The sequence below is a fragment of the Argiope bruennichi genome, chromosome 4, assembly GCF_947563725.1.
Source record: "Argiope bruennichi chromosome 4, qqArgBrue1.1, whole genome shotgun sequence".
In the NCBI taxonomy this organism is placed as follows: domain Eukaryota; kingdom Metazoa; phylum Arthropoda; class Arachnida; order Araneae; family Araneidae; genus Argiope; species Argiope bruennichi.
This window is the reverse complement of record NC_079154.1, coordinates 19,899,578-19,925,912: the sequence shown is the minus strand read 5'-3', so window position 1 is coordinate 19,925,912 and position 26,335 is coordinate 19,899,578. Positions and strand designations below refer to the sequence as shown.

The following is a 26,335-nucleotide window of genomic DNA, read 5'->3' as shown; positions in this document are numbered from 1 at the left end:
CAGAATTTAAGACGACAAAAATGCATTATAATATAAATTAAAAGTTTCAAACTCAACGTAACATTAAAAGTTTTAGTATGGAAATAGCATCAATATCATGTATTTTAACTTCTAAAATCAGACAGTTATTTTTAGATTGGATTTAAAATATCTATTCTAAACTATGAATTTTGAAAAATTAAGAAGGTTAAGTAATGAATATAAAAAATAATATATTCTTAAGTTAATTTACTTTAAGATGTTTAGCAAATAGCATTAATTCATGTATATTTTAAGATATAAATAACAGATTTGCTGTATATATTTTTATGCTTAAACGATTGTTTAGACCACAAGAGATATAAAAAGTCACTTTTTAAGAATAAAAAAAAATAAAAAAATGGCGACATTTTACGTGATTTAATAACTATAAGGTAGTTTTCACAGCAGATGCCGTGGCTATTTTTAAAAGTTTTTGATATGAATATGTTTTATTATTGGTTATTAGGCAAATTCATTTTAAAATTTTATTGTATAATTTTTTAGAAATATCTGTTTATGTATACTTACATTTGTATTAATATTTAGAATTTTTAAAGGAGGTTTTCTTAAATATACATATGTTAAACTCAGTTCAAACACACCTCAAACTTTTTCATTGTTCAAAATACAAAATAATTGAAAAGGGAATGGGAAAATAATTTACCATAAGAAATGGGGTGATATGCATTAAGGAAGTCATTAACATTTTATTAACTAATATAGTTAATATCATTTATACTACATATACTTCTTTTTATTTGCATATTTAACAGTATACTTTTTTTGTAATTTGTGATAAACGTAAAGAATATTTGTAAAAGTAAATGGAAATGATCTTGCACATTGTTGAACAATTTTGGCAATTTTGGTATCTGAACATTTCATCTCTTTCCCTTTTGATAAGAATTATTTATTTCTTTTATTTGTAACTTTATATTACTTTTTATTTGAGAATCTCTTTGAAAATTCAATAGAAAAGATATTAGATTAAATATTGATGTTAAAACTGATATATGTCTGATTCAATATCCTTATATTTGGAGCAATACTATTCTTTTCCACTCTGTATCATCATACCATTACTTAATTAATATTAGAATCAGCAAGCACATATTTAAATCTGAAAATCCATTATAGAGTTTAAACGAAGGCTATTCCTATCATAGGCAGAAATATCGTTTATGCATTAGCCTCAATTAGCTGGAATTATTTCTAGCGGTTTAATATATTTCCGCTGATGACCTAAAAAGTGGAAACCGTTGAGTGGAAAGCAACAGATCCCAAAAGGCCAACACTTTTCCCTCGCAATTAAAACAACACCCTTTCCGCACTTTCAAAAACCACAAGAAACACAGTTAACAAAATCTTCCATCAAATTTGACAATGAGGCCATCCATTTCCACACCACCTTAACCTTAGTGCGGAATTCCCAGCGCCTAAGTCAAGCACTTGTTGTGATGAAATGTCCTAACCTTTTCTGTCTCCGTACGCATGCTTGCAGGCGCAATATCCACACGCTCCCCCAATCGAAGGATAGAGAGACAGGACAAGCCGGCCAATCGAGAGAGGAGGGATCACGTTGGCGATTTTCTCCGGTTGAAATAAGGCGCGATGACATCCAGCAGTCACCTCTTTTCTCCTGACGAGTGATCTGACATTGAAAATTATACCTACCGCCGAAACACTTGCTCCCAAATCACTTTCTCTTCAGTCATTCGGAGTTTTTTGCGAGGAGAGCAAGCTGCAGTTGGAACATCTGTTGGAAGAAATAACAAGACCCGGTAAGTTTTTTTTCCTCGCTGTTTTTCTTATTTGATTCATTTAATCGGCCTTTTTATGATATGTGACAACCGTTATAGGGCCATTTTCTATTTTACTTTAGCGTTTTATTGAAGTTTATAGAATGAGTTATCATTATATTTATGGTATCTGAAATGATATACGGATTTATCGTGACTTTATCGTTTGTTGTTATAAAAATCAATATGATGCGGTTTTAATAAAATTAATTACTAAGTCATATTAGAGGTAATTTGAATGAAATATTTTTTAACTAAATTATATATTATCCATATTCATTTACATGATAATTTATACTATACGATGATTAAAAATGCGATAGATTGGATATAATAATAAGCTTCAGTGATTTGCTAAATCGAAATGCTTGAATATATAATTTGTAATTAATTTTTCTCTTAAACATGCTGAAAGTTTAAAGTTTCTATGATAGAATTTTAAAACAAATTATTCGGCCTTTAAAAATTTTGATTTAACAATTTTTATCAAAATAGTCCATAAAAGATACTTACTTTTGAATTTTAAGTTATCAATTTTGAATTACGTGAATTTTAAAAAAAGATGTAAATATTTTTATTATTTTAGAGCATTTTATAATTTCTAAAATTGAAAACAGTGCGTATATACGCACTGTATTATTCATATATTTGCAGTTTATATTATTCTCCATTCTCTTAGCTCTGAGTCTGCATTAAATGAATTCATATTATTTTTTCTTTCTTAATTTCTATAATTTCAGCTTTATGTTTTGAAATAATCGTAATAAGTAAGCTTTATGTTTTGATATAAGAAAAAGCATAAATACAATTTATGCTTTATGTTTAATCGCTTTCATTGAAATAAATGACAAGTATTATGTTATTTCTTAAAATATTTTTGAAATTTTATATATGTGCTCTTTATAAATCTCTGTGTAGGAATTTTACTCTAAATTTAGATTCTTGTGCTGTCAAGTAGAAAAATTAATTCTGTGGAAGTTGTCTTAATAACTCACCTTCCCAATTTTATTATATATGAATTAATTTAAATTATTTTAGATTTATTTATAAGTAGTGTTTTAGAGACATTTGTGAAATTTAGAACCAATATATTAATACTGTGAACTTATTAATTAAATCATTGCATGAAAATTTTATAAATTACCAATGTCTCTACTATATGTATAAAATAATATTTATTGTTAATTTTATCTTTAAAATTTTCAATTATGAAAGGAATTTCACAAAAGCTTGTATGTTATTATTTTACTTGATTAAATATAGTTCATTCCTTTCTATTTTTTCCTAAAATATAGAAAAAATAAATACTTCAATTTTACGTGTACGAAATTAAGTTTACTTACGTTTAATGATTTATATTTCTACCTAAAATTTTATTTATTTATGCAAATATAATAAATTTTTTATTTATTTTTTTTAAACATATCTGCATATAATTTTTATAAATTTTTAGAAGGTTTTTATATGAATTTATTTCATAATTATCAAAATCATAACACTATATTTAAAATAAATTTTATACGACTTTTTTATGCACACTGAGCGACACTTATCCTTACAGAACTGAGTTAGATATTTTATTACTAAGATATCAGAAAAGAAAATTTGTTACTGGAATCAAAATTAATAAAAATTTATTTATTTGTGCATACCAAGAATTTTAAATTTATTGTAGATTTTGGATTTAAATGTTTTGATTATTTCACCCTTTAGTTTTATTTTGTAACATTTGAATTTTATTTTATTAAATTAACATCTCTTATTGTTGTGAAAGTTAATACAATAATAAATGAAATGAGAAGATAGCAATTAAATTTGCTATATTATTACAGCTAAAGAAATTTATATATATATATATATATATATATATATATATATATATATATATATATATATATATATATATATATATATATATATATATATATATATATATATATATATATATTATAGAAAAAAAGAAAGCTTTTAACAAATTTTCTAAAACAGTTAATTACAATTTTGTTCACACAAATTAATTAAAATTTAATTTCGTATCAGAATGTTTTGCACATCTTTGTTTTTTTACATACTTAAAAAAGATTTCAGACATTCAAACAAACACTTTCGCTACATTTTAATATTCTTTCTAAATGCCATCCACTCAAGGCTATCTTCACTGCCTAGGAATAGCCGCAGAGGAGAGTCATTGTTCGCATGGCATTGGAAGGAAGTCACTGCCCGGATTGCTTACGAGAGAACGCTCATTTGTAAAGCATAACTGACTGGATGATGCTCTTACGTTAGATAAAGTTTCTTTTGGATTTGCGTGAAAAAGATATTTTATTTGCAACATGATGTGTGATACGGGAAATCAACAGTTTAAATAAAAAGCATGCAAAATAATTATATGTGATATGCGTGAAAAAAAGCTAGATCCAATCATTTTTACTTTATTTTATATGAAATATATTAAAAAAAAGTATATAATCATTAAAGAACTCGGAATTTCGATGAGTCTGCTGGTTTCGGATCACCCTGAATCCGAGAATTGCACTTTTGGCTTTATATCTGTTTGTTTGTGAACACGATAACTCAACAACACTTTGAGATAGACATTTGAAATTTGATGTATAAAATTATGATCAAATTTGTAAATCTCTATCGAATTTTGAACGAAATCTCTTTAGAGAAAGTCTGACTATCTGGCTGGCTGTTCGAGTACAAGTGAACTCGATAATTACAAAACGGAAAGAATTAGATAAATAAAATTTGACGGATAGTTTTAAGATCTAGAATGTATATCTGTGTCAAGTTTTGAACGAAATCCATTAATAGGCTGCCCGACTGTCAGTCTGCAAGTTTTAAATGCATTTCTGTATGTGAATTTATTACTAAAATTGTCGTTCTTTTCGAGTTTTGGTTCCAATACCGAAAAAAGTGGCCAAATGCATTTTTCACTTTACTACCAATGCACGAAATGAACATGTATGAGAATTTGTAAATAAAATTCTAAGTATTCGTGGCGTTAACGGCATGGTCCGAATTTTTCCATTTTCATACAAGGGTTGGGCAGATCACACTTTTATTAGAGAGAATGCAAGAAAGTTGGGTAAGATCGTCTCCGCTGATTGGAAAATAACTTAATACCAGAAGAAAAATTTCAAAGTTAAAACCATTTTCGTTTGAGTGCTCTTCGTTTCGATGTTAAAGAGCCCTGGAATTAGAGCCATTTGGCCTGTTAACTGTAAGAATTGTTAGAAGCTCTTCGTTTCGATGTTAAAGAGCCCTGGAATTAGAGCCATTTGGCCTGTTAACTGTAAGAATTGTTAGAAGCTCTTCGTTTCGATGTTAAAGAGCCCTGGAATTAGAGCCATTTGGCCTGTTAACAGTAAGAATTGTTAGAAGCTCTTCGTTTCGATGTTAAAGAGCCCTGGAATTAGAACCATTTGGCCTGTTAACAGTAAGAATTGTTAGAAGCTCTTCGTTTCGATGTTAAAGAGCCCTGGAATTAGAGCCATTTGGCCTGTTAACTGTAAGAATTGTTAGAAGCTCTTCGTTTCGATGTTAAAGAGCCCTGGAATTAGAGCCATTTGGCCTGTTAACAGTAAGAATTGTTAGAAGCTCTTCGTTTCGATGTTAAAGAGCCCTGGAATTAGAGCCATTTGGCCTGTTAACAGTAAGAATTGTTAGAAGCTCTTCTTTTTGTTTTCATGTATATAAAAATTTAATTTTTTTTTTCATCTGCTGTTAAAAACTTTCTGATGAAAATGGCCCTCCAATCAGGAAACTTAAACTTTCAAAATGTTATCTTACTAGAAATCCGGCCAGATCAACCAAACATTGATAACAGTAAAAGAAAAATAGGAGCAGTATTCTAAAAATTATTAAAAAAATAGGTTCTAAAAGAAAATTGGAATGAAAGAGGTAAGTTTGATCTCAAATAATTCCAGTAAGAATGTTCTCTTTCCGACTCTATCATTTGTTAAAATAGTACGGTCAGTTTTATTTTTATCAAGCGTAGTGAAAAAAATAATCAAATATGCATTTTGGATTTTTTCCCGCTAGTAGATCAGGTCAAAACTGATACAGATCTAAAACTTTTGTGTCAAGATCGCATATTGAAATCGGTTTATCTTGCTTGTTACATTTTGAGTTGTCGTGTTAACATATGTAAAAGACCGACAAACAGACAGGCTGTTTATTTATTTATGAGTTAATCCAAAGCTAAACATATCAACAGTTTTGATGCAAAGTCACTCATGAAAATTTACAATTAGTGTTCTTGAGAATCGCAAACTCGGGAGTAGAAATATCCATAGACAATAAACCCTTTGCCAATTGATTTAAATTTGGTGATTATGTAATTTTTGGGTCCCGCCTTATGCATATAAACCGTAAAACGATCAATCAGTAATCTTTTGACTGCCGATAGTGAAACCGATATGGAAAAGTACCGGAAGAGGTTACATTGAGCGAAGTTATTTCTTCAGTACATTTTCATAAACATCAATTAAAATTATTTGTAATTAAAAATTCCCAATAACTTTATGTAACTTTATTAATAATTTTAATAACATTTTCATTGTGTTTAAGCATCAAAGCTTGGTAAATATATCAATGCCATTTCTCCTCGCATCCACTCTCTAAATATTCTTTCCAATATTTATAACATTTAGCAAATCTAATTACCCCCTAACATCTTTTGTGCGATGAACCACAAATGATCGATTTCACAGGACCCGTACATATATGTCTTGTATACAAGTGTTTCAATCCCAAAATGGATGCTGATCTATAAATAAATCTAATGAAAACGTATATCAAGCGTCATCTATTTATCTCGTAGAGTTTTTCGTTTATCATGTTTATCTGCCCACCGACAGCCACAAAGACAGATATACCGAAAATAATGTGTGAACATGATGATGTTTTGGGAATAGGGTTTGTGATGTCGAAAAAAGTCTGCAAAATATAACTATAAAGGTCATGAGTTATTAAAGATTATCATAAAAATTAATCAGAAAACATTCCAAATTCAAAACATTTGAGTACAGATGCTGAATTACTTCTATCTATTTTTATTTCTAATCACATTATTAAAAACATTTAGGCAGAAAGATTAAGTAGAAAGTTGAATCTACTTTTTAAAAAATATTTCAGATGGTTCAGTTCATCAATGAAGGCATTCGTGCGACCAAATATGGCTTACAAATCCAACTCTCGGTAGTCAAAATTTATACTGTGAAATAAAAATGATCTTATATGATAACTTGAAAATTGTGATAACAGATATTTTTTTTCTTTTCTTTTTTTGTATTCAGAAAATTTTAAAAAGAAGATTCAGCAAAATTTTCATAACTATATCTTGTAATGATTATAACACTTTCTCTTTATAAGTTCCATACACCATAAAGTTCCATCGTGGTGGCCTAGTGGTAAGGTCTCGGTTTCAGAACCGGAAGGTTTCAGGTTGGATACCTGATTCCTACAAAGACTGTCGGGACCAAACGTCCTCCCGTTGGTGTAGTGTGGAAATTTGGAGAGGGGGTGCCAGCTCGGATGTCGTCCTCGTCATCTGTCCACGGTTCGAAAGTACGAGGTCCCAAAATAGTCCTAACATTGTTTTAAAACGGGATGTAAAAATAACTGAATTGAACTGAATATACCATAAATTAATAAAACTTGAGAGCTGCTAGTGTAAGTTATCAGTCATATAGAAAGTTCTAGAACGGGAATTAACCTCAATAATAAACTCTATTAAGAATTTTAAAGTAAATCTTAATTTTTATATCTAAAAGATGTTTTAATCATATTTAAAATATCTGTCCCTGCCTGAAGTGGAAATCTGTTTGTGGCAGATGTCCTTCACAAGCACGAAATAAACTGGTCTGTGATAATAGGATTGATTCTGTAAGGAATCGTAATAGTATTTTTCCCACGCCCTCAAATTTAAATTAACTGCTTTCGAATGAGCAAAAAGTAAATATTCGGTTCATAAAATTCAACTGCGTACTCACTTGAAATCGTAAATAGAATTACGCAATCTTTTAATATTTTCTCAGAAAGAACAATAATTCTTTCCAGCATCGTGATAAAACGAGAAAAAAGAACATTAATTTCTCGTATCCCTGTTGCTTACTTCCGGTACGCAATCCGGTACGCACAGAAGAAGCGTTGCAGGAGGGGGAAAACACGTTCTTTCTTCTCGGCGTTGAGAGATGAACCGACGTTTGTTTTTATGTCAAATGTGAGAAATGTTTGGAGAATCTCGATTTCCTCATTCAATCGACAATTGAATACTTTGGATTCCGTCCAAATGATGGTGGGCGGATTCAGACATCTGGAAGTAATTAGGAAATTATACGAGCTGTATCATTAAAGTTTAATATTTAAAATAAAACTGAGATTTAAAACGCATTTCCCGAATTAAAAAATTGGAAAACATCTACCCATAACTTTAAGCCGGCGTTTTAAACTGAATTGTATGCTGACCAATTTCGATAAACTGTTTCTAGAATAATTAAAAATATGCAGATTCCTTTTGAATGTTAAATGTTAAAGAAATAAATACACACACACACATATATATAATAAACAAGCACGTACACACACATATATATAAGCAAGCATGACACATATGTACACGCACGCACGCACGCACGCACGCACGCACGCACACACACACACTTAAAGAGAGAGGGAGAAAGTTTGAGTTCCTTAAATTACAGATTTTTTTCTTTTTGATAGTTAAACAAAAGGTTTATTTTTAGGAGCTTTTAAAAATTCTTTGTCAAATCGATGGCCAATATGAAAATAATACATTCAGTAAAAGCAAGAAAAAAAATATGAGGATTCCTTCATAGAAACAAAAGGAAATTTGTCTCAAATCTCGCTACTCAAATATTCATTTCAGCCACCCGATTTTCCACGTAATATTACAGCTAAACATTAGATAATTATAGATATTACATCCCGAAAAGCGAGGAAAAGTCAAAACATCGCGAAACTCAAATGTTCAAATGAAGATCGAATTCAAGTAATTAGAAATTAATTAATTTTATGAAAGTGAACATATTGAATTAATTACACGCAAAAAAAAAACGCACAAAGTACAGAAAATTCAGCCTGTGACAAAAAAAAATCGACAAAGAGATATATTTAATTTTTAAAAATCTGATTTTATATAAAATTTTTTGAGATCATTTTACAAACTTAAAATTAAAAAAAAATATATCATTACTATGAATGAAAAAGTAATACATATATTTAGTTAAATGCATAAAATATTGCAAAAGTCTAATGAATAAATCGTTTCTTTCAAGAATTATTTCTTATACTTATCAAATCAAGAAATCAAATTACATTTACTATCCAATGATAACTGTTTTTCATCATAATAAAGGATATCAAAACCATTTATTTCATTTGAAATATTATTAAGAGAATATTCTTAAAAGTATTAATACGACGCTATTAGAAACATTAATTAACTTTGTCAGAACTATGTAATAAGGAAATATTTCTCAGATTTAACTGTTAACTAAAATTCTTATTTTTAAGATAATATTCATTAAATTCAGATTTATTTAAGTTAATGTTAGAGAAATACCTGTTCGTGAAGATATTTATTTTATAATAATAAAACATTTTATAAATTTTTTTCTAAACTGGTTATGCAGTATTTATTTTGATTCAAATAAACCCACTGGTATTATAATGAAAATAAACCTTTTGATTTTATCATTTCACTTGAAAATTTTCAAAATTATAAAGAAAAGTTTGTTATCTAATTCATTATTGTTATCAAAACAAAATCAGTAATTCAGCGAAACTGACGTTGCTCTTCCGAGAAAAATAAATTAATTCATTCAATTTTCAAGCCAATAACAGAATTCCAGAATAATCATTTCCTTCAATTTGGATTTTTTTTCAGCTCATGTCGCCAACTATTTATAAAAAATTATCAAGCTGGTGCGTTTATTAAATTACAACAAAAAAAAAAGCAAATTTTCGCAGTAGCGTTTTCGTCATAATATCTGTTTTTTTTTTTTTTTTTTTTTTTTTTTTTTTTTTTTGTTGTTGTTGTTTTATAAAACTGTTTTCATATGTTCCATACGTGTCTATAATTTCCATTTATTGAAGAAATATTTCTTTGAATTTCGTAGAAAGCACAAATTTACTAAATGATGCAATGGATTTTGAAAATCTAACAGTAATGGATTTCTTGCTAGGCAGTTGTCTATGCTAAAATGGTGATTATTAATGTAATAATAATTATTTATATAAATAATTGTTGTTACATTAATAATTATTATTGTAACATTTATATAAAGTATTATTATTAGCAAATGGATTATAAATGATGTTAAAAATTTTATTGCCAAATGAATAAATTTATAAAATATTCGGATACTATAATTTCTGAAATACTATAATAATACTATAATTTATAATGTATTCGGATAATATTAACTTAAATATAATTGGTGATGATTTTATCTTTTTAATTCTCCTCCCATCGATGACGGGCCGTACTTCCTTCGGGAAGAGTTGTACCGTGGCCGGTGATGGCCCTTAGTACTCAACCACAATTGCCGCCACTGTTAATGTCGCGGCGGTCCGATCATTCAGTTATTTTTATCCGTGTGTCTTCGGGCGGATCGGAGAGTCAGTGATATGATTTTATCTTTTTAATTATGAATTATTATTATTATTTTTGCTTTGAAATTTTGATGATTAATAATTTTTTTCTGTTCACTATTAGCTTCAGTAACAATAAAAAATCTGAATCGGAGGAAGATGGTTTTACGTTATATCCTCTGGCTGTGCTCTTAACTAGTGTTATTTAAAAACTGGTAAAGGGATGTGTAATTTAATATTGTTTATTAAAGTCAGGCTCCTGAGTATTTCCCTTTGGGTTCAATACAATGTGGACCAGTTTCCTTTAAAAGTCTTCCAAGAAGGCAATTTACTTTTACATACTTTTAATACCAAGCTTGCATTTCCTAACAAAAATTCAACTCTTCCTCTTTTATTATGAATTCTAGCTTATGGACTTGGCTATATTTGCTAGACTAAATGAGATTCAGTGATGAATTTTCGACTAGGCAGACTAGTCAGCTGCCTAGGGGTGCTAGCCTTATGAAACACATGGGCAGATTGATTAAAAAATGCTGTTTGCATAGTTACCAAAAATAAATCTATAAAAAAAATACAAATTCAACGAATTATGAGGAATTAGGATAATATTAATATTGTGAAGTATAACTGACTCGTTTCTTCTTTTATGGCGTTCTTTTATTTATTGCAATATTTATATAAACCAAAAATCTACTTAAATACAATTGCGAATAAACGTTTAATGTGGGTTAGATTCGAATAACGATAAATGTATAGAAAAAAACCTAATTCATTTTTATAGAATTATTGAAACAAAAAATTAATCTTAAACAAATCATTAAAGCGTTGATTCTTTTCAAAATCTACTAAAATATGTAGTTTATTAAAAGTCACGAGGTCATTGCCTAGGGCCATGAAATGTCTAAATATGCCACTGATGAAATTAAAACTACCTCCCGTTTATTTGAAAGAAGCAATTTTATTTGATATCGACTATAAACGAGAGTTATCTGGAGATCCACTAATTCATTTAACTTTATAAAATTCTGAAAAATAAAGTAAATAATTGCAATATGTAATGAAATAGAAATAACCAACGCAAATATTTCTTTCCAAGAAAATACATAATTCAGATAAAAATAAATTATAACAACAATGGCGATTCCGACAGATTATCTACAGTTAAATGTTTAACTTACTTTAGTATTTGCTTTACAAACTTTATTACTCATAATTCATTGCTGAAATTGATCTGAAACGTGAACTAAAATCACAAATTGAATTTATTTTATCTGAAAAGTTATGATTTATTTATTTTTAAAATGTTATAGAAATACTATGACTATTAAAGCATAGAAACTTTGATACACATTTTTTGTCAGAATAATTAAATTTATACAAGCCAATTTACTGGGAGGGTTAACGTATATGAATCACAATTTTTCGAAGAACATAAATGCGCAATCAGGTAGTAAATAATGGAAAATGTTGTATATATTCTTATGAAGTATAGGCTACTTACGCAACATTTTGTTTTGACGAAGCTTCTTGAAATATTTCATATAATTTGACAATAAATCTGACATTTTTAATATCAAATAAGGATTTGCTAACACAGAAAATAATAACGATTGAATGCGTTAATTGATTTCTTCAAGAAATATTTTCTATTAAGTTTAACAGTTTAATACGATTTTAAATAAAATATTTTGATTGAACTTTCTTCTAGAGTTGTTCATATATTCCAATCAATTCAGATTTAATGATCCTTTCTTTATAAAAAATATATTGTATCTTCATTCATTCAGTTTTTTAATTCATATTTATTGGTCAGTTTCATTTCTTACCTAACATAATATTGGAGAGACGCCATCTTATTTAATTATAATTTTTATTTTAATTTCGAAAATTTCGAATTACTTTTTCTTTGTATCCACGGCAGTTTAGTTTAATTTAGTTGTATTAACGTCCCGTTTTAAAGCAATACCGGGGCTATTTTGGGACGGAACTCATAATTTTGAACCATGGTCAGATGGCGAGGTCGACACCTGAGCTGGCAACCACTCTCCACTTTCCACACCACACCAGCGGGAGGATGTTTGGCCCCGACGAATTTAACATGCACCAGACCTGCTTACACGACGGTTCTTCTGTGGAATCGGGTCTCGAACTTGAAACCCTCCGGATCTGGAGATTTCCCAGTTGGTAGACTAAGTGGTTATTTGTAGTCATTAACAGAAAGTGCAAACAGGTCGAATAAGTACTTTATTTTTTAGCTATTAAAACGTTTGTAGAAAATACTAATTTCAGGAATGATAAATATTAAATAGCATTAATTGTTAATTAGTATAATTGATAAGGTTGACTGCATTCAGTTGATTATTCCAATATTTATAAAGCTGCTTCAATAACATTGTATTCAAAAGTAGGCAGCGTGCCATCCGGAGACATGAATAAATAAAAAAAATACATATTCACAAAGTTAATAAAATAAAAAATACCTTATTAACTTAGAGTAAATAATCATGTTAAAAATGTGAAATTAAATGGATCATTTTTTCAAAGAGGTCCAAGATTATAAATTGTCTAAAACCGCTGCTCTGTATGTATCATTAACTTTTAAAACTTTTTGTACGAATTAAATAATAAAAAGTCCAATTTGGTGGAAAATTATAAATGGAAAAACAAATTATGCATTGAAATAAAATGGTGGAGGTGACAGATACGCTTTAATTAATGTTTATTCAATCACAAAAACGTAAATTAATTTTCAAAGAAATTTTACGCACGCTTGGCGAAAGCTGAAATATGTTATCGCAAATAATAAATTAATTGCTTTTGCGATTAATGAGTTACGTAAGAATGGCATGAAATGAAGAAAAAGATAGAATGAAATGACATTATTTAAATGGAAATGAACAGTTTCCTCTACCTCTTGCATATTTAGGAGGGTATTCAAAAGGTTTATTTTGAAATAATTTTATTAATGTTATAAATAATATTCACTTTAATTTTTGAATTTTATTAGGTCTTGTTTCTCTTGTGAAATAATTATTGTTTATTAAATATTATGTGTTTTATGTGAATCAGATTTCATTATAATTTCCCCTTACCTGTAAAGGATACAGCCAAATCTGCGAAATATCTTCAGTAATATATTTAATAAAATTTTAATGAGATAATTTAAAACTAACAGATATTTTAATTTAATGGCAAATTTTATTTCCCACTTCTAAAGAAATAAAATTAACCGAATAGAAAGTGACTACGCATATCTGTAAGTCAGAATAGTTCCAGATTTGTTACAACGTTTTTTTAATGACCCATTTTTATTTTAGCATTTATTTCATATTATTAAATTTTACCCAATTATTTTAATTTTTAAAAATTATCAGTTATTTTTTAGAAAATGATCTTTTAAAATACTTGGATTTCCCAGATTTTTATCTTGTTTTTCCGATCACAGGCTATATGCATAGGCAAAAAAAAAACAAAAAAAAATTGCGAGTTAAATGCTTGTCACAATTTGAAATTGAAAAATATCTTATAAAACCTTAAGAAACACACTTCAATCAGACGATTATAACCCTTTAAAGGGCCATTTTTTTTTCTAGTCATATTATGTTAAAATATTTTTAGGCTTGAAATTAGAATAAGAAAAGGGATTCATTTAGCTTATTAGATAAATTTAATTTGATTAATTAATACTTAAGTGACAAACCAAAACACATCCTTTTGTCTGAGATAAAGACTGAAGCATCTAAGTTTCTGTCTTTCTAAAAAAATTTGTCAGAACTTATGCCAACCTACATAATTTCATACAAAGATTTATAAATTTGGTGGGAAGCATACTTCCCACGGCCTTGGAAAGGGTTAACTGAAATAAAAATTAAACACTACTTATATTTCTATCAAATATACTAGCTGCCAAAAGTGACAATATTATATAAATTAGTTTCTTATCTATAATTAACCCTTTATTTTGTTTTTATATTGTTTTGTTTTCTTTGAATTTGTATTCATCACAAGAAATCGAATACTCCAATTAATATATAGTTAGATTTCAGTGAATTAGTAGTTTCAATTCCTATTTTCTCTAACTTTCCATAAATAAAACTATTATGAGCCAATTTATATACCATATATGCTGTGGCTTTGATTAAAAGGATGAAATGCATGTGATCATCGTATTGGCAATTTAATATGTGATTACAGTTTCCTCATACATCAGGTTAAAAATATAACGATGATACATACACTTATTAACATTACCTACCAAATGTGTGATAGTACGCATAAATAATTTATATGCAAATATAAATTATGTGAAATATGTATTTTTATTATTATCATATCGAAAATTTCACTATCTTCAACTCTATTTTATATAGACAAAAGCAACATTTATTGGCTTTCATAAATTGAACAACGAAGAAACATCGGAGGCCACAAACTATATATCGAGATGTGGCACTGTAAGCACTCCTGCCATATCTCTTTATTCATCTTCATAACGCAATCGGCCGCGGTGGCCTGGTGGTAAGATTTCGGCTTGTGAACCGTAGGGTTTTAGGTTCGAGACCCGATTCCACCGAAGAACCGTCGTGTGAGGGGGTCTGTTGCACGTTAAATCCGTCATGCCAAACGTCTCCCGCTGGTGTGGTGTGGTGTGGAGAGGGGGTGCCAGCTCAGGTGTCGTTCTCGCCATCTCACAACGGTCCAAAATTACGAGGTCCGTCCCAAAATAGCCCTAGTGTTGCTTTACAACGGGACGTTAATATAACTAAACTAAACTCATAACGCAACCAAATCACTGATTCGAAATTCGATTTTTGTAAACACGTGTAGTGTGTTTTATAAAATTCATTTTAATTAGATGCATTTTTGATAAAAGGAATAATATTTTTTTAATCAAACACTTGATTAAAACAATTAGTATTTTGTTATTTTAACTTTTTTTTTCAAGAAACTGCGATTTCGAGAATCGTGTTTTGTTTCACGGAAATATAATCAACCCTTTGCACTGGGAAAAGTAATTCGGTGCACAGTTATTCGCTCTAATACTTATCTTGTTCAGTTCTCCGAAATATATACATAACGTTTGTTTTAAGTTGGTTTCCTGGAAAAACTAATCTACATTGTCTTACATCTTTGGAAGCCTTTTTCACAATAAAAATTTAAAAACTAAATCAATAAAACATCAAAATGATGCGCTGTTTTGAATGGTGAGTGAGAGTCACCATCCGAGGGGAAAGGGTTAATTTTGCTCTGTAACAATTTCTTTCATGTTTTAAGCTAATTTAAATTTTAAAAATTCCTGCCGTTTGATGCTTTGTTCTTATTTCTTGCTACACAGAAATTTTTTCAAGTCCCTATCTTTCCTACGATAATTTTTATAAATTATTTATTACATTTCACGGTCAAATATTCATGAAAGAAGTACATAACTGGTAAATTGCTAATTTGCTGGAATTTTTAATTTTTTTTTTCTTCATTAGAAGGCGTAATTTTCTACTTACGAAACATTCCGAAACAAACAATGAGCAGGAAGATAAATAATCCAAGATGACATATAAACGTGATCGGACAGACAGGAATTCACGGAACTGACAGCAACACACTCCTCACGACCAAAATGAGAGAGCAACAAGTGTTAACAAGAATCCTGCTGAGTCACGTTAACTCTGCTACATGTAATTGATGCGTAGAACATAATAAATTGTTTTAATGCGTTTGAGTATTTTATGACAGGATTTGAAGTCATTTATTGTTAAATATTACCACGACTTTGACATAAAATATAAAATAAATTTCGCGTATAAACACATTTGTTGTTACATTTTGTGAAGACACGAAGAATATGACATTTAGTATCTTTCAAATATTTTTTATAGTTTTTCCATTCAATATTTTTTTAATGTTCCATTCTGTGTTTCGAAGAATCTATGAAAAAGAAAAAGAAAAGAGTAAAAAGCTCTTTCCAAAATTAGGTGGTATAGATAGTTTTTGCATCTAAATTCTAAAACATTTCTGTCTAATAAAATAAAGGAGTTGATGATATTTCTCGATTTAAATATTTTCATTTTTTGAAAAGCGAAAAAAATATGATAATCAAACAAATTTGTGTTTCACAACTCAATTGCTGATGTTGTTTAATATATTATAATACCATAATGCAATCAATGTTTACATTATTACAGTATTACATGCATTACAGTGTTACCAATCTTTGATCATTTAGCCTTGCTTCGATGTTACTACTCTCCCACTGGGGGGGGGTGCATTATAATTGAGGATGAGAAGTTCCCGGTATGGTGGTTGGTTCTCACCACCCTGGTGGGTACAGAAAAAGGTGGGGATCGGTTACCTTCCATTGATGACAGGACGTTCTTCCCGAGGGAAGGGTTGTGCCGTGGCTGGTGAGGGCCCATAGGACTCAACCACAATTCCCGCCAGTGATGGTGTTGCTGAGGTCCGGACATTCAATTTTTTCCGTGTATCTTCGAGCTGGTCGGGATAGCTAGTTATAGATTTGATGTTATTGCTGAAATTTCACAGAGTAAAGCAAATTAAACAGAAAATATTTGACATTTATTTCACTCTAATAATTCTGAAATTTCATAAATTTTAAAAATTAATATCAAATATTTTTTCGCTTTATTTAAATACTTTATCAGAAAGATGCAAAGAATATTTATAAAAAATTTCTGCGATCTCATTTTAAAATTTTTTTGTCATTAATCTCTTTAATGTGCGAATGTATTGATTCCTTAGCAACATAAAATAATCCAATGCTGACGGCGAAACTCGATATTAATATGTAACGAATTGAACTTAAAATGTTAGTGTTATTATATAGAAATCACGTTTAGCAATCCACTGCCAAGAATACTGTTTGCTTTTAAATTCAGTGAAATCTCTAATTCTTTACATGATATTCATATTTTCTCCAATAAAATATTTTTAACTACAATTTAAAATACACATTTAATTCCTACGTTTTAAAAGATCTGTACTCAATCTTTTCAGTATGTTGAACAATTTTTTATGTTCGAATTTTTCATATATCTAAAATGTCAATTTTAATGCAAAAAAGTAACAATTCTAAGTAAGCTAACGTAGTAAAGGACTAAATGCATTGGGACATATTTAAAAAGAATTTAAAAACTTTTAAACTTCGAAACTGTATCTGTACAATACATTATTTAATTTATTTAATATCACAGAAAATTAGAAATAGTAACTAATACATTAAATAAAAGCATGATCTACCTAATAAATGTCTTTCATAATGCATTTAAAACTTCTTATAAAGGATATCTTTTAGCAACCTGAGTAGTAATAGTTTTTTTTGTAAGTAATTATATAAGATAAAAAAATTTGGTGAGTGGTTCGACTTTTAAAAAATCTAATTATTGTCAAAGCTTCGAATTTAAATCTTATCAATCAATTTCTTCAAAACAAAACAAAAATTCAATAGGAACATTTTGAATAAAATGAGATTTCTCATCATCATATTTCAATTTAAAACATTGGAAAAGAAGTACATGATAGAAAATTTTATATTGAATCGGAAACATTTAATTCGGGAACTTATTGTAATTTCGAGGCACTTAAAACATGAAAACGTAAATAAAACCAGAAAAATCTATTAAATGAGATTTTCCTTCACAAACAGACAGCACAGAAAATTACAATGGCTCGCCATTGATTTTTAATCAAAAAATTGCCGAATTTTAACTCCCGATACGCTCCGTTTGGGTTGCAGCGAAAGTGATCGTGCCGTCGTTGTTGCTCTCATTTCACGCATCGGATGCGAAGAAAAATATCCGTTTCTTGTGACACGGTTTCATTCTTGGTCTTCGTGAGGTCGAAAACACTTTCGTTTTGAGTCGACAACTAGCTATTTTCCCTCAAATATCCTAAAATCATCGAATTTAAGAAATGGCATAAATGTTGTTTTTTGTTGCCACATTAGGTTTGCGAAGTATCACGAGTTTGTGGTTTTTGTCCCGCCTTTTCTTTACGATGATAGTTGGAATAAGGGAACAAATGTCTTCCTTATTGGTTTTTTTATTGCTGTGTTTTATGGATTATTTTATCGCATTGTTAATACGGCATGTGATATTTTTTTTGCTCGAGTTGTTTTTTTATTATTTGTTTGTGCGAATTGATCTTTTTCAGATCCACCGCGATTACCCACAATTCCATAAGCTAAAAACGGCAACATAATAGTTCTTTCTTCTGTTATCAATTCGAAGATGGAAGAAAATAAAAGATTGTCCGAAAAAGAAATCAAGGAGGAGATTTTTGACTGATATTAGAGAGTGGTGAGAACTGGAAATATCCTCTTATGATAAATATGTATATATTAATCATACGTACGAGGTCTGAGGAATGTAATCGAAAGATTAAATAATCTTACAATATTTGAAATCAGAAAAAGAATCAAGTCATGCTCATGTGATATACGTCAAACCTGCTTGCTTAATTGATTTATTATGTATTTTTTTCAGAAGAAAATAAATATGACGTCATAACTGATCAAAATTTAACTCACAATTAAAACAGTTCATGAGTCTGTAATTAGCATCGTGTGAATTGGTATGCCTTTATTCTGTAGATTATTCAACAAAAAAAAGTCTTAACTCACTTTATTAAAATTCCAAATGAAGTATTCTAATCAATTTACCTAGTTCTTTTAGATGATCTCCATTTATTTGAAAAAAAATTATTATAATCTCAGAAGCACAAAAAGAAGAAACAGAGTCAACTCAAAGCAAAATGTTAGTAAAGTATAGGATTTAGAAAATTTTGCTATAACTCAGAAATTCAATGACTTAAATAAATCAAATTTGATATGGCATGTTGTGACAATAAGCGTAGTTTTGTGTCTATTTTTTTGTTTCCATCAGTTGCGAAATTCGCGTCTAAACCACTAATTATAGTTTCGGATACTAGTATCCGCATGACAGGAATTAATCGCCAAATAACTCGCCAAGGATCACACGATAGATTCAGGAAAAATGCTAAATTCATGCTAAAGGTGAATATTTCGTAACTATTGTATGTCAATGTCATGCAAGCCGTTTTTTAGCAAGTTTTTTATAGGATATACAAGAAAGTTTGGGGGAGACTCCTCCCGCTGATTCAATGGTTTAAAGCGCAAATAGATAAATGAATAAATGCGCAATATGGAGAAAGAGAGAATTTTTGAGCAATTTTAAAATGAAAAATAAAGAATGCTTCAAATTCACCGCATTCATTGCCGATAAACAAAGTTTTACTACCATGCTTTGATGCTTTGTCTCGGAGAAATAAGGATAGATATGTAATGATATCTCTTACTCTAATTTTAATTAATTTCCTAATTTTCATCATGATTTAGTCCATTCTAAAATGGTCTCTTATTTCCTGATTCGATTCCACCTTTTTATTTAATTAATCCTACACGAACTCAGTAAAACAGATGTAATCAGTAGGTTCTCACGCTCCGAGTGAAGGGATAAAAACCCTTAATGCTTACCACATTCTTCTAAAGATACCTAAGACCGCGGTAGTCTGGTGGTAAGATTTCGGCTTCGGAACCGGAGGGTTTCAGGTCCGAGATCCGATTCCACCAAAGAACCGTCGTGTAAGCTGGTTTAGTGCGCGTTAAATCTGTCGAGACAAACGTCCTCCCTCTGGTGTGGTATGGAAATTTGGAGAGAGGGGTTTCAACTGAGGTGTCATCCACGTCATCTGACTGCGGTTCAAAATGACGAGGTCCATCCTAAAATAGCCCATGTGTTGCCTTAAAAGGGAACGTTAATGTAACTAAACTAATCTAAAGATACCTAAATTTCCTTATCCTAAATCGACACGTGTCAAAGAAAACCCTATCAAAATCTCTTTGTAAAAACCACTGAAGGGAAATTTCGATCTCTTTTGCTCTTCCGACCTTGTGTAGAGATGTTGACTGAAGTATTTCTTGCCACTTATTCTTTGTCTTATTCTTACTAAATTATGTCTCCCGTAGTAAACAATGTAAACTAGCATGTTTCATTATCGCTTCTTGTACATAATATCCTCCAGGATGAAATAAATCGAAGTTAAAATTTTAAAAGTTTCTTTTATTCGATCACGAAACTTTTAATGTGTGTGTGTGTGTGTGTGTGTGTGCGTGTGTGTGTGTGTGTGTGTGTGTGTGTGTGTGTGTGTGTGTGTGTGTGTGTGTGTGTGTGTGTGTGTGTGTGTGTGTGTGTGTGTGTGTGTGTGTGTGTGTGTGTTAATATTTCATCGAATTTTCTAGATTTTATCATTAGGCATTACTGATATGAATTATTTGGAGCTTTGGTGTACTCATTCTCACCAAATTACAATTGTTTTGAAGAATTCTGTGGCGAGAATATTTAAGATTTTAGATGGAATCATGCAGATATCTCCGGAATAATTCATGATGCGTATTAAGTATAAGATATGGCGTTGAATAATTAATAAAACACAGGAAAGTGATATGTATATTTTGAAATACACGATTCTTGCATTTGGAAAGCGAATATCATATCATGAATACAGTATGCTATGAATTATTTTTTATTTTTCAACGAGATGGATGTTCTAGAAATCTAGTTTTATGGCAAAGAGCAAAACATAAAATGCAATGTTTGCATTTATATTTTGCACTTAGCAATATAAAATGCATTGTAATTTTTAGAATCAGAGTTTTGACTTTCTGTAAAATATGACTGTGTTTGATTTTGCATGTATTTTGATCCTTTTTTTACTTTAAAAAGGCATTTATTGAGAAAAATTGGCACATTATACATCAATCAAAATATTTTCCATCTTTTACTACAACTTTTTCCCATTTTCATCCAATAAGTCTTGCAAATGATTGTCTTTAAATTTTTTTGATTCTTCAGGCCTTTCTTTGTCATTCACTTTGAAATCACCACTCTTAAATTGTTGACAATTGGTACATGTCGGAGCAACATCACCATAAGTTTCTAAAAGTGCCTGATGGACTGGCTGCGGCGGCAGATTACTTCAAATCAAACAAAAAAAGCAGTGAATGTCGAAAATGTAATTTAGAGCGTTCCATGATTTATACACTGAATAACTCAATAATACTAAATGGAAAACTTTTAAAAATGATAACAATAAAGTAATATTAAATTGGTAAAACCCAAAACCATTGTCATTTATATAGATACTTCGCATGTTTACCAATAGATGTCGCTGATTAAAATACATGCAAGCACCTAATGGATTTTTATGATTTATCCTACAATTAAAATAAAAAAAAATTATGAATAAATTTTATATAGTCCTTTGATCCTAAGGAATTATATTCTGCGAAATATTCTTGGCACTCCAATATTTAAATTTAAAAAACAAAACATTAATGTCTTCTACTGTCAAACCTAATCAAATCATGAAGTTTTGAATATTACAATTCTAAAACAATGAACATTTTCTTAATTTTATTCTAATCAGCCTTGGAGAAACTCTGTGCGCTGATTGTCATATCTTTATGATGAAGTAGTCTAAAAACGCATGTTTTTATGAGTCAGTAATATTTAGTTTTTCTCAGTTTTAGTCGCAATAGAGTGGACCGTTCTTTTTACTCGAAACTATTCGCTTTTGGCGACTGGCTGTTTCGTTGGGAGTATTAATTATATTTAATTTTGCTTAAATAGCTTCATAGAACTTCATGTTTATGATTCCGCCAATTTATCAGACATTAAAACTATGTAATTTTAATTGCCTTTTGCATATGCTCTGTTTCTTTTACAAATTGTCGGGAAAATTGTTTTTCTTGGTAATTGAATTCTTTCTTTCTAAAAATAGCTAATAAAATAAAAAATATTAAAAATGAAATAAATGAGATGGTTTAGTATATGAACTTAAATACAATTCATCATTTTTAGATATGAATATATTCCTAAAATATATAAGTTCTCGATTATCTATCAGGACCTTCGTAAAACATTACGAAGGTCGTGCTATTTATAGAACAATAATATTATTTTTTAATTGAACAAATATGTTAAAAAATTGTCGGTCAATTAAAAAATAATTTTTAACTTTTTAATTTAAAAATTAAGTCTTTATTGAAATATATTATTAACACTTCACTATGAGTAACAATTTTATATTAATAATACAAAATGGCTAAAATGAACTAATTATTTACTTCAATAATTTTGAATTTCATAGATTGAATTCTGATACAAACACAAGATCTTTTAAAATTTCTTAAATTTATGAGTAAATTTTTAACCACTATTTTGAATATGATCCAAGATAAGTGAAACCAAACGATTATTTTTAGCTGATATAATGAAAAAAGCATGCAGTTTTATTTTTATTTTTTAAATATGAATGAAAAACATTTGATTTTGAGTTTCAGCTTAACAATAATGTGTTTCAACAAGCATTGAAAGATCTATCACGTTGTAATGCAACATTGAGAAATGGGAAAGCCAGACATCTCTATTGTTTATCCGAAGTTCATGTGTCATAATGTCTTTTAAAACCGAGAAATTCACAATTCTAAATTAAGAAAATACACCTCATACTGTTATAAATTTACTGAGTTTTCACGTGAGTGGGCGAACTTTATAAAGCTGGAACGGTTATTTCATTGTTTTTAAATGTTACGTTATCTTTCTTCGAGCCAGTTGAAAGTTTTAATTGCGTAAGTTCAAAATTAATTGAAGAATATTTTGAAAAACCATTTTCTTGGAGAGCAGCAGGTTAGTTTATTTATATGTCAAATATTATGTCCTGAAAATAAGTAATTTTTTTAATTGAAATGTAAATTTTTTATTGGGAATATTGTATTTCATCTTCTTTTAAGTAAAAATTGAATGTCCCTTAATGAACTAGTTCTTTTAACAAAAGGAAGTAAAAATAAATTACAATTAACTTTATTTTGCTCTGATTTTTAATAGCAAATCAACTTTGTTTACTTTATATTCTATATCTGGTGATTGATTCAATAATTAACAAAACGTTCTACAAGACTGCTCTTTACTATGGAAAGGTACAAACTATGCATTTACTTACAAAATCTTAATAATTTAAATCATAATTTCAAATTTTTAACGAACTATATCACTGATTAATTGACTTGTCAATCAGTGATATATTATGATCCAAGTTGATAGCTGCATTGAAGGGTTAACTGAACAAAACTGAAATGAACAAATTTATATGCTATTTTAGACATACCCTAATAGGAACATTTAATTTAAGCATTAATAAATAATAAATAAACGTAAATGAAATGATTACCTACTATAGAAACAAAGAAAGAACTCAAAGGCAATTAATTAAACCATATTTTATTTCCGAATTCCTGAGAAAATTGGAATTTTAGACATTATATTGGAAAGTGAGAATCAACACAACATTCGAATAACTGACTTTATATTTGCCTCTTCTACGTCAATGGCGTTGCATTGTGCTTTTAAATAATGTATGCAATTTTAAAAGACTGCCATTTTTCAGCTGCTCAATCAAAAATGAATGTGGATGTATTTTTCTTGAATGATGACTTTTTAAACCTTTTTTGCAATTGTAATTTTTGAGACTTGAAATCACCCTTCAAAAACCGTGAAATATTTTCACGGTTTCTGAAGGGTGTAGGAATAAGTAAATATTTATTTCGAATTCTTGCTTTAAAATTCAAGAAATGTATGCAATTTTGTATACGTTTGAATATGTTGATTTGGGTTCTCATTTAAAAAGGGATGTTCAAAATTTTAATTGCAACTTTAATTGAAAATGTGTGGAAATTTTAACATTACTCCTTAATATTCTCAGAACATATCAACGCACGAAAGCATTTTTTTTTTTTGTGTGTGTGAGCTCATTTTTACATTTTGATAATTTTTTTCTTTTTTCAATAATTTTCTCTTTGATAGCAATTTTTAATAATAATTTTCTTTTTTTTAACACTTTTTTTCTTTGATAATAGTTTTTAATAATAATCTTCTTGATAATTTTGCTTTTTTAAATAATTACTTCTTTGATAACATTTTTTTAATTGGAACTTTTTTTAAATAATTTTTAATAAGAATTTTCGATAATTTTTAAAAAATAATTTTTGATAATAATTTTTAGTTAGGATTTTGAGAATAATTTTTAATAATTTTTGATAAGAATTTTTACTAAGAATTTTGAGAATAATTTTTAATAATTCAAAAAAATAATTTTTGATAATAATTTTTAATAAAAATAATTTTTTTCTTACTTCAATAAATTTTTCGAGATATTTTTAAGTATCTCTTACTAAAATGCTTTTTATTATTTTAATAATGTAGCTTATACATATAGTCGGGCGTTGTAACGTTTTGTGAGTGTATATTATCAATAATTAGGAATTAAAGTTTGAAATAATATAGATAGTCAAATCATTCCTAAAACATTATGTTGCGGACAAGAATCTCGAATTTCCTTTTTTTTTTAATGTTTGAACAGTTTTCTAATTAATTTTTAATACTTATGAAATCATTTAAGTACTGAATATATGCGATTTCATACTTGACAGAGGACTACCCAGTACATGGATTTTAAAATATACGTTTATAAAACAATAAAATAAAAGTTATTATTTGCTAATTTCTTTACTTTCTGATGATAATCTTTTTGGTATTTTCACATCAAATATTAATAAATACGCTTTACTAGGAAATGATACGAATTTTTTTCAGTTTGCATAAAGCAGATTATTTATACACAGAATCTAACTCTTTAAAATCAATATTTTATAGATAAATGAATATTTTTAATTTTTTTTTGTTTTTGTTTTTTTGTTTTATCTGTTTAGATTATTCTTTTTAAAGTGCAGTAGGTTTGTTTAAAAAGCCATCATTGAACATCTCTCTGTCATTTTCTGCTGACCTTTTTTCGGAAAGCTAATAAAGGTGAGACACCTTTCAAAAATTGGAACAGTTCCGTGTGGGCTATACCTCCTTCGAGGAAACCTCGAAGGCTGCGAGGAAGTCACCCGTGTTCTCACAAAACGTATCCGGTTCACAATGCTCGTCTAGCAGAAATTGAAGGGCATACGCAACGCCAAGGTTGCTTCTGCTGAAGTTTCTTAATTTGTTCACGAATTTTATCACTCCCGATCGGGTTTCGGGGCTGCGGCGATATTTTTCAGCCTCGTTTAGCGATTTCGTTTTATTTGTCATCTTCACTTTTCAAGGTCCCGGCTCTTTTGTAGTATCTGTCCACCGTCCGTGACCCGACGACGGAAAGGAAGCGAGAGTGCTACCCAAGGCTGTTTCACGTGCGACACCGCCTAATCGTTTGGCCTAATTAGCGGTTAATATTTGAATCACCTGACCTCTTCGTCGGAGTTCAGCTGAACTGACGACTAGACCAGACAGGCAGGAAGAATACGCATGGTTTTTCGAATGAAACAGTCATTTGACGCTTTTTCATGAGAAATGCTCTTTTAAATCCATATTACGAAAATACGATTCACTCGTAAATCGTGATATTGTGAGAAATATAACCGTAGAGTCAGATTTTCTTAACGGAAGTACTGAAATAATAAGAAATACACTTAAATAAATAAGAATTAAGAATTTTACTTAGAAAATAATGATTTAGAATATTACTTAGAAAATAATACTTTAGAATATTACTTAGAAAATAATACTTAAGAATATTACTTAGATAATAATACTTAAGAATAATATTTAAAAATGAATACTTAGTAAATAATATTTAAGAATAATACTTAGAACTTAATACTTAGAAAATAATATTTTAGAATAATACTTAGAAATTAATACTTAGAAAATAATATTTAAGAATAACACTTAGAAAATAATATTTAATAACACTAAGCATAAATAATATTTAATTAGATAATTTAGTACAGAATGGAATTCTAAATTATCTAATTAAATCCA

At 29.0% G+C, this 26,335-nt stretch overlaps 1 protein-coding gene and 1 long non-coding RNA gene across 2 annotated transcripts in view; one reads left to right on the top strand and one right to left on the bottom strand.

The window, feature by feature from the left end:
• LOC129966148 (uncharacterized) overlaps nucleotides 1–16,079 on the bottom strand; it is a 47,189-nt gene extending 31,110 nt beyond the window's left edge. The window contains exon 1 of the long non-coding RNA XR_008784261.1: nucleotides 15,941–16,079. This is a non-coding gene — a long non-coding RNA (uncharacterized LOC129966148). The remainder of the gene's footprint in view (nucleotides 1–15,940) is intronic.
• LOC129966147 (integral membrane protein GPR155-like) overlaps nucleotides 1,571–26,335 on the top strand; it is an 83,982-nt gene continuing 59,217 nt past the window's right edge. The window contains exon 1 of the mRNA XM_056080540.1: nucleotides 1,571–1,802. The gene's annotated coding sequence lies outside the window, so the exon portion shown is untranslated. The remainder of the gene's footprint in view (nucleotides 1,803–26,335) is intronic.